The 13,348-nt window shown below is 43.0% G+C and overlaps 1 pseudogene; it reads left to right on the forward strand.

The window, feature by feature from the left end:
• The first annotated feature begins 5,559 nt into the window (after nt 1–5,559).
• On the forward strand, nt 5,560–6,509 carry LOC147988600 (sodium/hydrogen exchanger 8 pseudogene; annotated as a pseudogene).
• The last annotated feature ends 6,839 nt before the right edge of the window (nt 6,510–13,348 follow it).

Raw genomic sequence — 13,348 nt, forward strand, 5'->3', positions numbered from 1 at the left:
GAAATATTAACTTCAACTCCTGGAACATCTCATATGCTCCATGACGTTCAAAACGTCGTTGAAGTCCCGATTCTAAGCCGTAAAGCATGGCACACTGAACTATCGAGTAGTCATCAGCTTTGCTCTGCCAGACGTTCATAACATCTGGCGTTGCTCCTGCAGCAGGCCTGGCACCCAGCGGTGCTTCCAGGACGTAATTCTTCTGTGCAGCAATGAGGATAATCCTCAAGTTACGGACCCAGTCCGTGTAATTGCTACCATCATCTTTCAACTTCGCTTTCTCAAGGAACGCATTAAAATTCAACAGAACAACAGCACGAGCCATCAATCTACAATCAAACATAAACAAGCAAGATACTAATCAGGTACTAAGTTTCATGATAAATTTAAGTTCAGTTAATCAAGTTAAAGAACTCCCACTTAGATAGACATCCCTCTAATCCTCTAAGTGATTACGTGATACAAATCAACTAAACCATAACCGATCATCACGTGAGATGGAGTAGTTTTCAATGGTGAACATCGTTATGTTGATCATATCTACTATATGATTCACGCTCGACCTTTCGGTCTCCGTGTTCCGAGGCCATATCTGTATATGCTTGGCTCGTCAAGTATAACCTGAGTATTCCGCGTGTGCAACTGTTTTGCACCCGTTGTATTTGAACGTAGAACCTATCACACCCGATCATCACGTGGTGTCTCAGCACGAAGAACTTTCGCAATGGTGCATACTCAGGGAGAACACTTCTTGATAATTTAGTGAGAGATCATCTTATAATGCTACCATCAATCAAAGCAAGATAAGATGCATAAAAGGATAAAAATCACATGCAATCAATATAAGTGATATGATATGGCCATCATCATCTTGTGCTTGTGATCTCCATCTCCGAAGCACCGTCGTGATCACCATCGTAGCATCGTTGTCGTCTCGCCAAGCTTATGCTTCCATGACCATCACTACCGCTTAGTAATAAAGTAAAGCATTACATCGCGATTTCATTGCATACAATAAAACGACAACCATAAGGCTCCTGCCAGTTGCCGATAACTCGGTTACAAAACATGATCATCTCATACAATAAAATTCAGCATCATGTCTTGACCATATAACATCACAACATGCCCTGCAAAAACAAGTTAGACGTCCTCTACTTTGTTGTTGCAAGTTTTACGTGGCTGCTACGGGCTTAAGCAAGAACCAATCTCACCTACGCATCAAAACCACAACGATAGTTTGTCAAATAGACTCCGTTTAAACTTCGCAAGGACCGGGCGTAGCCATACTTGGTTCAACTAAAGTTGGAGAGACAGTCGTCCGCAAGCCACCTACGTGCAAAGCACGTCGGGGGAACCGGTCTCGCGTAAGCGTACGCGTAATGTTGGTCCGGGTCGTCTCCTCCAACAATGCCGCCAAACCAAAGTATGACATGCTGGTAGGCAGTATGACTTATATCTCCCACAACTCACTTGTGTTCTACTCGTGCATATAACATCAACATAAATAACCTAGGCTCTGATACCACTGTTGGGTTTCGTAGTAATTTCAAAAAATTTCCTACGCACACGCAAGATCATGTGATGCATAGCAACGAGAGGGGAGAGTGTTGTCTACGTACCCAACGCAGACCGACTGCGGAACTGCTGACACAACGTAGAGGAAGTAGTCGTACGTCTTCACGATCCAACCGATCAAGCACCGAAACTACGGCACCTCCGAGTTCGGGCACACGTTCAGCTCGATGACGATCCCCGGACACCGATCCAGCAAAGTGTCGGGGAAGAGTTCCGTCAGCACGACGGCGTGCTGACGATCTTGATGCACTACAGCAGCAGGGCATCGCCTAAACTCCGCTACAGTATTATCGAGGAATATGGTGGCAGGGGGCACCACACACGGCTAAGGAATAGATCACGTGGATCAACTTGTGTGTTTTTGGGGTGCCTCTGCCTCAGTATATAAAGGACTAGAGGGGGGAGGCTGGCCGGCCATAGGAGGCGCGCCAGGGGAGTCCTACTCCCTCTGGTAGTAGGATTCCCCCCCCCCCCCCAATCCTAGTTGGAATAGGATTCGCGGAGGGGGAAAAGAGAGAGGGGGCCGGCTACCTCTCCTAGTCCTAATAGGACTAGGGGAAGGGGGAGGCGCACAGCCCATGTAGGGCTGCCTCTTCTCTTTTCCACTAAGGCCCATCATGGCCCATTTAGCTCCCGGGGGGTTCCGGTAACCTTCCCGGTACTCCGGTAAAATCCCGATTTCACCCGGAACACTTCCGATATCCAAACATAGGCTTCCAATATATCAATCTTTATGTCTCGACCATTTCGAGACTCCTCGTCATGCCCGTGATCACATCCGGGACTCCGAACAACCTTCGGTACATCAAAATGCATAAACTCATAATATAACTGTCATCGTAACCTTAAGCGTGCGGACCCTACGGGTTCGAGAACAATGTAGACATGACCGAGACACGTCTCCGGTCAATAACCAATAGCGGGAACTGGATGCCCATATTGGCTCCAACATATTCTACGAAGATCTTTATCGGTCAGACCGCATAACAACATACGTTGTTCCCTTTGTCATCGGTATGTTACTTGCTCGAGATTCGATCGTCGGTTCCAATACCTAGTTCAATCTCGTTACTGGCAAGTCTCTTTACTCGTTCTGTAATAGATCATCCCACAACTAATTCATTTAGTTGCAATGCTTGCAAGGCTTAAGTGATGTGCATTACCGAGAGGGCCCAGAGATACCTCTCCGACAATCGGAGTGACAAAACCTAATCTCGAAATAAGCCAACCCAACATCTACCTTTGGAGACACCTGTAATGATCCTTTATAATCACCCAGTTACGTTGCGACGTTTGGTAGCACCCAAAGTGTTCCTCCGGCAAACGGGAGTTGCATAATCTCATAGTTATAGGAACATGTATAAGTCATGAAGAAAGCAATAGCAACATACTAAACGATCGGGTGCTAACCTAATGGAATGGGTCATGTCAATCAGATCATTCAACTAATGATGTGACCTCGTTAATCAAATAACAACTCATTGTTCATGGTTAGGAAACATAACCATCTTTGATTAACGAGCTAGTCAAGTAGAGGCATACTAGTGACACTTTGTTTGTCTATGTATTCACACATGTATTATGTTTCCGGTTAATACAATTCTAGCATGAATAATAAACATTTATCATGATTATAAGGAAATAAATAATAACTTTATTATTGCCTCTAGGGCATATTTCCTTCATGTAACACGGTAGTTATATGCAATGTTGTGTTTACACCAGAATGAAGGTCAACAAGACGGGGTAGAGGTAAACCTGGTCCTTGGGGATGTAGATCAACAAGAGGGGGTAGAGGTACATCCGATGCCTTTGTCTGTTCCGGTGCCTTGCTATTTGAATTTCCCACGGATCGGCGGCGGCGGAGGCGTCAATGGGATTGTGCGGCAACGGTGAGACCTGGCACTGTCACATATGTGCATGATCTGAGGCGGCCTCCATGAGATCGGATGCGGCCTCGCTGGGATCGACGACAGAAGGGATCGATGGCGGCTGGGGTGTGGTTCCCGTCGTCGTACTAGTGACACTTTGTTTGTCTATGTATTCACACATGTATTATGTTTCCGGTTAATACAATTCTAGCATGAATAATAAACATTTATCATGATTATAAGGAAATAAATAATAACTTTATTATTGCCTCTAGGGCATATTTCCTTCATATCTACCATCGGTTTCGGTGTTGCGAATGTATGTGGGGGCCGACTTGACGGTTGTAGCACGATGTATCTGTTCACTGTCGGATTGTTGCGTGATGGTTGGAAGTGTGAGAGTCGGACAATGTGCGTGAGGGTTGAAAGCGTGAGAGTTGGACAATGTGCTAGTTTGATCTGGACGTGGCATTGCGATCGATTCAGCACAAAGGGTGTTTTTCCTTCTAGCATAGTCTGCCTTTCTCTTCGCACTTGACTCCCCCTGCTCATCAGGGGTCCTGTTGTTTCGTTGTTCCTTTCGTCGCTCACGCTGCACTTGATTATCTTTTTGGAGGTTGATCGTACCCTCTTCCTTTTTCTTCCGATAAGATTCTCGTCTCCATGCGTTTCTCTGCTCCTTTTGTTCTTCTTTCTCACGTTGCCACCCAGCCAGTACATTGTCATCAATGTACCCAACAATGGGAGTACTCGAAGCAGGCAACGTTGCATCAGCATGTGACAAGGATGTATAGCTGGAGCTAGTTGGGTTGGCTGGTTGAACAATAAATTGAAACATAACCATATCATCCATGTTCAGCAAGCACGAAGCTGCAGAATGAGGTCATTCTATCTAACGATTACTTAATTTATGAAATGAAAAATTAAACACATGTACCTGATATGCTATGGGAAGGTTGATCAACACTTGTTATATCATCAAGAGGGGGTCGGGAAACACACTGAGTTTCATCTTGGAGGTTGGTCACAGTCTCATCTTTTTCTTCGGATAAGCTGCTCGCCTCCGCGTGTTGTTCTGCTTCTTTTTATCGCCTGTGCAGTTATTGTTGCTTGCTTTATCACGTTGCCCCATAACTACCATTACCAAATTTACGCTACAATTATACCAAGTATAAATTCTAGATCCGTACCTGGTATCTCATGGGAAGGCTGATGAACATTGGTGATATCGCCAAGAGGGGGTCGAGAAATATTCTGCTTTTCACTTTGGAGCTTGATCGTATTCCCTTCCTTTTTCTTCCGATAATTTTCTCGCCTTCGCGCGTTTCTCCGCTCCCTTTGTTCTTCTGTCAAGTTATTACTGCATTCTTTATCATGCTTTCTGGTAGATAGCTTGGCGACATTCAGGAGTAGAGATGTTGTCTGGGAATCACTTGGGGTAGACGCTGGCGCAAAATCTAAACCATCATGACCATGGGCATTTAGGCAGACATCGTTATGTGGAGATTTTGGACCTAGAGGAACAGAACAAAAGCTAGTGGTTAGGCTCACAGATGAGTATGAACACCCATAAGCACAAGAAGGGAAGGTGCGTCCCATTGCGACATTGTCCATTCTATGTTTTTGTTTTAGATGGATCTTTATTTGGTTCAGCTCTTTGCAGTTCTTCCTCCCTCTCCTTTTATATTACCATGTAAACCTCCTTCTATCATATTGTCCCTGTTAGTCTAGCCCTAAGTCTGTACTCTTTAGGTCACTTCCCTCTCTCTCACACCCTCCATTATCCATTTCCCTCTCACGTCAGAATATTGAATGGTTCTACCACACAATTTTGGCTGCACGCACTTGCTATGGACAACTTGTTAGTAACAAAGGTTAGATTTACAAATTACAGGTTTCATCTGTGGGTTTTTTAACCTTGGAGTTAAAGAATTTGCGTTTATGTGTGCTAATTAGAAATCTTTTGGACTATAACTCCACTTTCATTTCCCTAAGATTAATTAGTAAATAGGAAGATTATATGGTGTGATTGTTACACATATTTTATTTATGTGCCTATGAGTTCAGGGTTGGTGGATTAGCATCTTATATAACCATGGCATGAAAATGATTAATTTTTCCTTCAGTTGAACCTATTTTTAAGTCCCAACGGTGTTGTGAGCCTTGCTTACTACAATTTTTAGTTAAACTTCTTCATCCAGCAACTCCGAGGAGTAGGTTTTGCGTGACTGATACCACGTTGCTTCCAGAAATACCAGTACTTTATGGTTTCACATGTGATTGCCCTTAAATATATATATATAGTATAGTAATGTTCTGTTCAGGTTCGGCATAAAAGTTGTATTCTGATTACTACTGTAGCTTCGCATGTTGAATTATGTTAGACATGAAGTTCTAAACAAGACATTAGAAGCTTTTGGTGATCTCAAAGATGATGAGGAGCTTGGTCCTGCTGACCGGGTTACAGTTAAGAAATATATCACAGGCTTGAGTAACTTGGAAGATGAACATGCACATCCACATGATGACAATCATGATCACATACATACCATGAATTTAAGGGATGGCCGAGTGCGTATTTTGAATGGCAGGCGGGCTTTTTGTTTGCATTTCTTTTTTGCCCTTAAATAGTTGGCTTGATACGTCCATAATTCTATCTTGTCTCTATATTTTTCATACTAAATGCGGTCAGTTAACAAAGATTATTTTTCCTTTTTGTAAATATTGTCTTCAGGTGTGCAAGCCAGTTACTGGGCAATGCTTGACGAGGGACGGATAAATGCAGCAAAAGCCAATATTTTGATGCGATCAGCTGATGAAGCTATGTATCTTGTTTCTAGCCGGCCATTATGCGATTGGAACAGTTTGCAGTCCAATGTCCATTTCCCAAGTTACTACAGGTTCCTTTCTGCAAGCATGTTACCACAAAGTTTTATCACATACTTCACAGTACAAAGATTGGAGTCAGGATGTTACATCTGTCCTGCATTTCTTCGTGCTAATAGGATTGCAAGGAGATTTTACCAAGATTTTCTTGGTAAAATCTTGGAAAACTTTTAGAATGCTTTTATGTGCTTGTTAGTTACCACTTCTTTATTACCAATTCCAGAATGCTTGTTATTTACCACTTCTTTCCTACCAATTCCAGAACTTAGTATCCAATCCATGGATCAGAGGCAGTAAATGAATATTAGTGACACTACGTGGCGCACATGACAGATGTAATGCGTAGGTGTCCGTCGTTATAGTCCATAAGCAGAACAGAAAGTAGTATTTTGTTACTTGTCGGAGCCAGCTACAGACCCTATTTTTTAAGATACGTGGAAAGTAGTATGGTGCAGATGGACGCATGGCTCAAACCATTTAGCTTTTTAAGGTTGAACTATGTAAAGCCTGTCTAAAGTCATCGTCATTTGTGATGTCCTGTTCTAGTATCACCCCTCCAGAGGGACTAATATGCAATACTGACATGGTAGGTTATTTTGGTTTGTTGTTTTTGTCCAAATCTGTTAGGCATGATTGATGAAATGATCAAATAAAACCCATTTGATAATGCATGTTATTTACAAAATCCCCATACCTGGAGTCATTGGTTAATACTCGTCAATGTTGTGACTCGGTGCGAGAACAATTTCTGGGATGGATTCGTTGACATTTATACCCTCATTATGGCCTGTAATGCGAAAGTTATATGCAATGTTGTGTTTATACCAGAATGAAGGTCAACAAGATGGGTAGAGGGTATACCTGGACTTCCTTGGGGATGTAGATCAACAAGAGGTGGTAGAGGTACATCTGATGCCTTTCTTTGTTCCGGTGCCTTGCTATTTGAATTTCCCTTACTTAACTTTTGTTCTGATGAGTGACATATCACAAATGTAGGTCAACATGAGAAGATCAAATAAGAACTATTTGATAATGCACGTTATGTACAAAAGCCCCATACCTGCCATAATTGGGTAATACTCGTCAATGTTGTGACTCGGTGCGGGAACGATTTCTGGGATGGATTCGTCGACATTTATACCCTCATTATGGCCTGTAATGTTGGGTTTCGTAGTAATTTCAAAAAATTCCCTACGCACACGCAATATCATGTGATGCATAGCAACGAGAGGGGAGAGTGTTGTCTACGTACCCAACGCAGACCGACTGCGGAAGCGCTGACACAACGTAGAGGAAGTAGTCGTACGTCTTCACGATCCAACCGATCAAGCACTGAAACTACGGCGCCTCCGAGTTCGAGCACACGTTCAGCCCGATGACAATCCCCGGACTCCGATCCAGCAAAGTGTCGGGGAAGAGTTCCGTCAGCACGACGGCGTGGTGACGATCTTGATGCACTACAGCAGCAGGGCTTCGCCTAAACTCCGCTACAGTATTATCGAGGAATATGGTGGCAGGGGGCACCGCACACGGCTAAGGAATAGATCACGTGGATCAACTTGTGTGTTTCTGGGGTGTCTCTGCCTCAGTATATAAAGGACTAGAGGGGGGAGGCTGGCCGGCCATGGGAGGCGCGCCAGGAGAGTCCTACTCCCTGTGGGAGTAGGATTCCCCCCCCCCAATCCTAGTTGGAATAGGATTTGCGGAGCGGGAAAACAGAGAGAGGGGGCCGGCCACCTCTCCTAGTCCTAATAGGACTAGGGGAAGTGGGAGCGCACAGCCCATGTAGGGCTGCCTCTTCTCTTTTCCACTAAGGCCCATCATGGCCCATTTAGCTCCCCGGGGGTTCCGGTAACCTTCCCGGTACTCCGGTAAAATCCCGATTTCACCCGGAACACTTCCGATATCCAAACATAGGCTTCCAATATATCAACCTTTATGTATCGACCATTTCGAGACTCCTCGTCATGCCCGTGATCACATCCGGGACTCCGAACAACCTTCGGTACACCAAAATGCATAAACTCATAATATAACTGTCATCATAACCTTAAGCGTGCGGACCCTACGGGTTCGAGAACAATGTAGACATGACAGAGACACGTCTCCGGTCAATAACCAATAGCGGAACCTGGATGCCCATATTGGCTCCTACATATTCTACGAAGATCTTTATCGGTTAGACCGCATAACAACATACGTTGTTCCCTTTGTCATCGGTATGTTACTTGCCCGAGATTCGATCGTCGGTATTCCAATACCTAGTTCAATCTCGTTACCGGCAAGTCTCTTTAATCGTTCTGTAATACATCATCCCGCAACTAACTCATTTAGTTGCAATGCTTGCAAGGCTTAAGTGATGTGCATTACCGAGAGGGCCCAGAGATACCTCTCCGACAATCGGAGTGACAAAACCTAATCTCGAAATACGCCAACCCAACATCTACCTTTGGAGACACCTGTAATGCTCCTTTATAATCACCCAGTTACGTTGTGACGTTTGGTAGCACCCAAAGTGTTCCTCCGGCAAACGGGAGTTGCATAATCTCATAGTTATAGGAACATGTATAAGTCATGAAGAAAGCAATAGCAACATACTAAACGATCGGGTGCTAAGCTAATGGAATGGGTCATGTCTATTAGATCATTCAACTAATGAGTTGACCTCATTAATCAAATAACAACTCATTGTTCATGGTTAGGAAACATAACCATCTTTGATTAACGAGCTAGTCAAGTAGAGGCATACTAGTGACACTTTGTTTGTCTATGTATTCACACATGTATTATGTTTCCGGTTAATACAATTCTAGCATGAATAATAAACATTTATCATGATTATAAGGAAATAAATAATAACTTTATTATTGCCTCTAGGGCATATTTCCTTCAGTCTCCCACTTGCACTAGAGTCAATAATCTAGATTACACCATAATGATTCTAACACCCATGGAGCCTTGGTGCTGATCATGTTTTGCTCGTGGAAGAGGCTTAGTCAATGGGTCTGCAACATTCAGATCCGTATGTATCTTGCAAATCTCTATGTCTCCCACCTGGACTAGATCCCGGATGGAATTGAAGCGTCTCTTGATGTACTTGGTTCTCTTGTGAAATCTGGATTCCTTTGCCAAGGCAATTGCACCAGTATTGTCACAAAAGATTTTCATTGGTCCCGATGCACTAGGTATGACACCTAGATCGGATATGAACTCCTTCATCCAGACTCCTTCGTTTGCTGCTTCCGAAGCAGCTATGTACTCCACTTCACATGTAGATCCCGCTACGACGCTTTGTTTAGAACTGCACTCTGACAGCTCCACCGTTTAATGTAAACACGTATCCGGTTTGCGATTTAGAATCGTCCGGATTAGTGTCAAAGCTTGCATCAACGTAACCTTTTACGACGAGCTCTTTGTCACCTCCATATACGAGAAGCATATCCTTAGTCCTTTTCAGGTATTTCAGGATGTTCTTGACCGCTGTCCAGTGATCCACTCCTGGATTACTTTGGTACCTCCCTGTTAGACTTATAGCAAGGCACACATCAGGTCTGGTACACAGCATTGCATACATGATAGATCCTATTGCTGATGCATAGGGAACATCTTTCATATTCTCTCTATCTTCTACAGTGGTCGGGCATTGAGTCTTACTCAATTTCACACCTTGTAACACAGGCAAGAATCCTTTCTTTGCTTGATCCATTTTGAACTTTCTCAAAATTTTGTCAAGGTATGTTGTTTGTGAAAGTCCAATCAAGCGTCTTGATCTATCTCTATAGATCTTAATGCCTAATATGTAAGCAGCTTCACCGAGGTCTTTCATTGAAAAACTCTTATTCAAGTATCCCTTTATGCTATCCAGAAATTCTATATCATTTCCAATTAACAATATGTCATCCACATATAATATCAGAAATGCTACAGATCTCCCACTCACTTTCTTGTAAATACAGGCTTCTCCAAAAGTCTGTATAAAACCAAATGCTTTGATCACACTATCAAAACGTTTTTTCCAACTCCGAGAGGCTTGCACCAGTCCATAAATGGATCGCTGGAGCTTGCACACTTTGTTAGCTCCCTTTGGATTGACAAAACCTTCTGGTTGCATCATATACAACTCTTCTTCCAGAAATCCATTCAAGAATGCAGTTTTGACATCCATCTGCCAAATTTCATAATCATAAAATGCGGCAATTGCTAACATGATTCGGACAGACTTAAGCATCGCTACGGGTGAGAAGGTCTCATCGTAGTCAATCCCTTGAACTTGCCGAAAACCTTTTGCGAAAAGTCGAGCTTTGTAGACAGTAATATTACCGTCAGCGTCAGTCTTCTTCTTGAAGATCCATTTATTCTCAATTGCTTGCCGGTCATCGGGCAAGTCAATCAAAGTCCACACTTTGTTCTCATACATGGATCCCATCTCAGATTTCATGGCTTCAAGCCACTTTGCGGAATCTGGGCTCACCATCGCTTCTTCATAGTTCGTAGGTTCATCATGATCTAATAACATGACTTCCAGAACAGGATTACCGTACCACTCTGGTGCGGATCTTACTCTAGTTGATCTACGAGGTTCAGTAGTATCTTGTTCTGAAGTTTCATGATCATCATCATTATCTTCCTCACTAACTGGTGTAGGTGTCGCAGAAACAGTTTTCTGTGATGTACTACTTTCCAATAAGGGAGCAGGTACAGTTACCTCGTCAAGTTCTACTTTCCTCCCACTCACTTCTTTCGAGAGAAACTCCTTCTCCAGAAAGTTTCCGAATTTAGCAACAAAAGTCTTGCCTTCGGATCTGTGATAGAAGGTGTATCCAATAGTTTCCTTTGGATATCCTATGAAGACACATTTCTCCGATTTGGGTTCGAGCTTATCAGGTTGAAGCTTTTTCACATAAGCATCGCAGCCCCAAACTTTTAGTAACAACAACTTTGGTTTCTTGCCAAACCACAGTTCATAAGGCGTCGTCTCAAAGGATTTTGATGGTGCCCTATTTAACGTGAATGCGGCCGTCTCTAGAGCGTATCCCCAAAACGATAGCGGTAAATTAGTAAGAGACATCATAGATCGCACCATATCCAGTAAAGTACGATTACGACGTTCGGACACACCATTACGCTGAGGTGTTCCGGGTGGCGTTAGTTGCGAAACTATTCCACAATTTTTCAAATGTACACCAAACTCGTAACTCAAATATTCTCCTCCATGATCAGATCGTAGAAACTTTATTTTCTTGTTACGACGATTTTCAACTTCACTCTGAAATTCTTTGAACTTTTCAAATGTTTCAGACTTATGTTTCATTAAGTAGATATACCCATATCTGCTTAAATCATCTGTGAAGGTGAGAAAATAACGATATCCGCCACGAGCCTCAATATTCATCGGACCACATACATCTGTATGTATGATTTCCAACAAATCTGTTGCTCTCTCCATAGTACCGGAGAACGGCGTTTGGGTCATCTTGCCTATGAGGCACGGTTCGCAAGTACCAAGTGATTCATAATCAAGTGGTTCCAAAAGTCCATCAGAATGGAGTTTCTTCATGCGCTTTACACCGATATGACCTAAACGGCAGTGCCACAAATAAGTTGCACTATCATTATCAACTCTGCATCTTTTGGCTTCAACATTATGAATATGTGTGTTACTACTATCGAGATCCAACAAGAATAGACCACTCTTCAAGGGTGCATGACCATAAAAGATATTACTCATATAAATAGAACAACCATTATTCTCTGATTTAAATGAATAATCGTCTCGCATCAAACAAGATCCAGATATAATGTTCATGCTTAACGCTGGCACCAAATAACAATTATTTAGGTCTAATACTAATCCCGAATGTAGATGTAGAGGTAGCGTGCCGACTGCGATCACATCACCTTTGGAACCATTTCCCACGCGCATCGTCACCTCGTCCTTAACCAATCTTCGCTTGATCCGTAGTCCCTGTTTCGAGTTGCAAATATTAGCAACAGAACCAGTATCAAATACCCAGGTGCTACTACGAGCATTAGTAAGGTACACATCAATAACATGTATATCACATATACCTTTGTTCACCTTGCCATCCTTCTTGTCCGCCAAATACTTGGGGCAGTTCCGCTTCCAGTGACCAGTCTGCTTGCAATAGAAGCACTCAGTTTCAGTCTTAGGTCCAGGTTTGGGTTTCTTCTCTTGAGTAGCAACTTGCTTGCCGCTCTTTTTGAAGTTCCCCTTCTTCTTCCCTTTGCCCTTCTTCTTGAAACTAGTGGTCTTGTTGACCATCAACACTTGATGCTCCTTCTTGATTTCTACCTCCGCAGCTTTCAGCATCGCGAAGAGCTCGGGAATAGTCTTGTTCATCCCTTGCATATTATAGTTCATCACGAAGCTCTTATAGCTTGGTGGCAGTGATTGAAGAATTATGTCAATGACGCTATCATCTGGAAGATTAACTCCCAATTGAATCAAGTGATTATTATACCCAGACATTTTGAGTATATGCTCACTGACAGAACTGTTCTCCATCTTGCAGCTATAGAACTTATTGGAGACTTCATATCTCTCAATTCAGGCATTTGCTTGAAATATTAACTTCAACTCCTGGAACATCTCATATGCTCCATGACGTTCAAAACGTCGTTGAAGTCCCGATTCTAAGCCGTAAAGCATGGCACACTGAACTACCGAGTAGTCATCAGCTTTGCTCTGCCAGACGTTCATAACATCTGGTGTTGCTCCTGCAGCAGGCCTGGCACCCAGCGGTGCTTCCAGGACGTAATTCTTCTGTGCAGCAATGAGGATAATCCTCAAGTTACGGACCCAGTCCGTGTAATTGCTACCATCATCTTTCAACTTTGCTTTCTCAAGGAACGCATTAAAATTCAACGGAACAACAGCACGAGCCATCAATCTACAATCAAACATAAACAAGCAAGATACTAATCAGGTACTAAGTTTCATGGTAAATTTAAGTTCAGTTAATCAAGTTAAAGAACTCCCACTTAGATAGACA

Source organism: Triticum urartu, chromosome 1A, assembly GCF_056163025.1.
Source record: "Triticum urartu cultivar PI428250 chromosome 1A, HENAU_Tu73, whole genome shotgun sequence".
NCBI classification, from domain to species: Eukaryota; Viridiplantae; Streptophyta; class Magnoliopsida; order Poales; family Poaceae; genus Triticum; species Triticum urartu.